The sequence below is a fragment of the Desmodus rotundus genome, chromosome X (assembly GCF_022682495.2).
Source record: "Desmodus rotundus isolate HL8 chromosome X, HLdesRot8A.1, whole genome shotgun sequence".
NCBI lineage: Eukaryota > Metazoa > Chordata > Mammalia > Chiroptera > Phyllostomidae > Desmodus > Desmodus rotundus.
In genome coordinates this window covers 34205377-34209376 of record NC_071400.1, presented here as the reverse complement: position 1 = coordinate 34209376, position 4000 = coordinate 34205377, and the positions used below count along the sequence as shown (strand labels likewise).

General features: G+C 44.3%; 1 pseudogene; it reads right to left on the bottom strand.

Annotated features, from left to right (window-relative positions):
* Window positions 1–474: 474 nt before the first annotated feature.
* On the bottom strand, window positions 475–1332 carry LOC128779978 (RNA-binding protein 3 pseudogene; annotated as a pseudogene).
* Between the last annotated feature and the right edge of the window lie 2668 nt (window positions 1333–4000).

The window sequence follows — 4000 nt, the reverse complement described above, 5'->3', positions numbered from 1 at the left end:
GGGCTCCCAGTCCGCTAGTCTGCATGTGCGCAACTGGTCTTCAGGTGAGCACCAGGGCTGCTTATCCTGTTCACCGTCCAGGGGCTGAGGGGGGAGGGGAGCCAGAGGCCGCGGCTGCTGCAGAGAGTTCTCTAACTAGCCGCTGAGTGCCTCTATTTTCTTTTTCCTTTGGAGAAATCCTTCCTATTCAAGCCCCCCTGGTCTAAACAAGCACCTGGCTGCTCACAGCTCAGCCTGGCTCTCTCCCAAGAGCTTCAGCCACCCTGGTCCCTGCGCGGGTCCTTGGGACCTTATTGTCCTTAAGCACTCTTCTTACCGTCAGATCTTTCAATGTCCTCTATCTTTGGTATCTGATCTTCATATATGCTGGAATACCGTTGGCTGTTCGCTCTGCTCCTCAGATCAGCTAGGTATTTCACTGGTGTTGACCGGAAGTGGACTCTGCTCCCACCTATCTCGCCGCCATCTTCCCGTCCTGTCTATGAGTTTTTAAAATGTCCCTAGATGCACATGATTTCTGGGGGGAAAAAGTCTGGTCAAAAACATTTTTTTTTTTTTGCCAGAACCAATCCTGAGAGCCCAAACTAAATGCCTCAGAATTTGTTTTGAAACAGGAGAAAAAACTAAAAATAAAAACACATGGAGCTTTCTAAAAGGTCTTCAACAAGCTACCTTGGGAGCTCAATTCAAAAATATGTTTATGTACTAAAACAGATGTTTCAGTGTAGCTCCAAAACTCTATAAATACAGCCATTGGATGGACGATCCTGGATCAGAAGTTTTATTCCTTGTGTATCTACATTAGGTGCGCATGCCTCATCTCAGTTGTCGTAATTGTCTCTGTAGGTTCCTCCTGCGTAGTGGTCATAATCACCCTGGCTTCTGCCACCATAGTCTCTGGACCTTCCATATCCATATCCTCCAGGTCGACTGTTGTACCTGCCACTCCCATAGCCCTGGTCCCCGCCACCTCTGGAGTAGCTTTGACCATGCCCACGGGCCCCAAAGGCACTCCCTCTGGTTCCACGGGCTGACATGCCCGCATGGTCCACACGGATCTGGCGACCATCCAGAAACTCTCCATTCATGGCTCTCATGGCATCTGAAGCATGCTCTGGATTGGTGAAGGTAATGAAGCCAAAACCTCGAGATCACTGAGTCTCCCGGTCCTTGACAACGACCACCTCAGAAATTGGCCCGAAGCTGCTGAAGTGATCTTCCAGAGCTTGCTCATCGGTGTTGAAGTTGAGCCCTCCAACAAAGAACTTCCCTTCTTCAGAGGACATGGCAGTGAATTTGAGTCCTAGAATTTAAGTAGAAGGATCAGACAGACAGCAGCCATTGAAGAGGAGAGCGACTGAGGAGCGGTATATTCTTTTTTTAAATAATTTTACATTTTTCAATTACAGTTGGCATTTGATACTGTATTTGTTTCGGGTGTACAACATAGTGACTAGACATTTATATGAAATGATTACTCTGATAAATCTAGCACCCATCTAACACCATCCATAACTATTACAATATCATTGCCTAAATTCCCTGTGCCAACGTTTACATCCCCACGACTGTTTTGTAACTACCAATTTGTACTTCTTAATACTTTCACCATTTTCACCTCCCCTCCAACCTCCCTGTCCTCTGACAGCTGTCCGTCTGTTGCATGTTTTTACGCCTCTGCTTCTAGTTTCTTCATTAGTTTATTTTGTTCATTAGATTCTTCTTATAAGTGAAATTAAATCATATTTCTCTTTCCCTCAGTCGCTTATCTCACTTAGCATAATGCTCTCCAGGTCCACCCATGTTGTTGCAAAGGGTATGGTTTCTTTCTTTTTTACAGCTGCGTAGTATCCCATAGGGTAAATGCACCACAGCTTTTTCATCCACTCATCTACTGATCGGCTCTGGGATAGTTTTCAGGTCTTGACTGTCTTAAATAATGCTGCTATGAACATTGCAGTGCATATATTCTCTTGAATTGGTGTTTCTGAATTCTTAAGAAATATTCCCAGAAGTGGAATTGCTGGGTCAAAAGGCAGTTTCATTTCTAATGTTTCTAGGAAACTCCATTCTGCTTTCCACAGTGGCTGCAGCAGTCTGCATTCCCACCAACAGTGTGCGAGGGTTGCCTTTTCTCCACATCATCACCAGCACTTGTTTGTTGATTCATTGATGATAGCCATTCTGACAGGTGTGAGGTCATTTCTCATTGTGGTTTTAATTTCCATTTCTCTCATGACTAGTGACATTGAGCATATTTGCATGGATGGTCTAGAGGCTCCAAGAAGTATGAGACACTGTTGCTAAAGCCTCTACAGTGAAGTAGTTTCCAGAAGGCCCTAACAGGAGTGAGTGTTTATGCTCATTTACATAGATTTTAGAGCCTAATGTTCCAAGGGTCCTGTTTAAGGTGGGTCTGTCTGCAAAGTCACATAAATAAACTTAAATAAAATTTGTACATGAGGAATGTCACCTCCATAATGCAAAAGTGTCTAAGATGGTGGGTTTCTTTTAATAATGTGGGTACTAAAAGGCATTAAAGCTATTTCCTGATACACTCAGGATTAGAGCAGCCCTCAGTCTAACTAACGATTTTCCAAAACTTAACTGAGGTGGCGGGGCCTGTTACACCAGGTGGGGTTAATGGATCATCCCCTTTTTATGAACTCCTGTGTTTTAGTGTCCAGAATAAGTGTGTTGTGAATCTCCTCGAAGGAGATGTCATCAGTGTGATGTCATCAGTGTGATGTCATACCTGTGCACCTGGAACGAGCTGGATGTGGTTAGATATTGTCTGCAAAGGTTATGTGAGATGACAGGAATCGAGAGGTGTCCCACTGAGTACCCAGGTAAAGGTGTGCTATGTCTCAAAAAAGTGAAGGTTGAGTGTAGCTAGAGGCTGTTGAAATAGGCACTGAGGAGAGTGGCAGTCAGTCAAACGCTTTGCTGTGACTGCTGAGTGTTTACTATTTACTATTTACTATTTAGTAACAGTTTGCTATTGGGTGGAATCAGTAGCCTAAGTAATAGTAGATAGGGACCCCTAATGGGTGGGACCCTGACATGACGGGAACGAAAATTCACACTGAGGCCCCATTCATGCTTTTCAGGCTGAAGAGTGAGTCAGATTTGGCTGTTCAATTCAGAAGCAGTGGGGATAGTTACACCTTTTCTAGATAGGTCTCATATAATGGGTTTCAACCTGCGAAGGCCCTGTTTTCATTTAGATTGGGCCCTTTTCTGACTGGCGTGGAAGGTGTTATTATTAAGTGAGGACGAAGGTCCGCAGGGTAATGTTTTCCTGAGCTTATTGTAAGCGCAAAATACTTAATTTTATTACTTATTGGGTCAGACTGTGCATATGCCCTAGCAGATATTTTAGGGCAATGAGTGCTTTGGCTCTAGGGAATGTAGGCAACACAATAGTTCCAGTGGCGCAGCTCAGGCATATCTGTTTCTGTATTATGCACAGCCACTCCCTGGTTGGTTGGTTGGTTTTCTTCATCAGCTTGTCCATATGTTGGCCATAATTGGAAAAGAAAGGAGTGAGGCTGAAAGCTGTCAATAGTCTAACATCTAAAATGGAATCAGATTCCTTATCACACACTATCACCCCCACACATCAGCCCACCCTCCCCTCCCCTGGCACTGAACACAAACCCAACACCAATTTCTTTCCATCCTTGCCAGTATGAGAAAGTGTTAAGGAAAAAATTCATCTTCAGTTGTCACCTTATACTTATTCTCAATGTCTGGCCAACTGTGGGCTGGCTGGCCTAGTCCCCAAACTTGCAGGATTCTACCTCCCTCCCTTCTCCCATACCTGCCCCTTCCCTCACTCCCTCCCCATCTTCAGAGAACACACAGAGATACAAACACATTTCTTTTTCACACATGCTAGTATTTTAATCATTAACACAGAATTACATCATTTGGTCCAGTTTGATCTCTGCGTAAAGGACCATTTCTCTAGAATGTTTTCTAGAGAGGCTGCATGTGT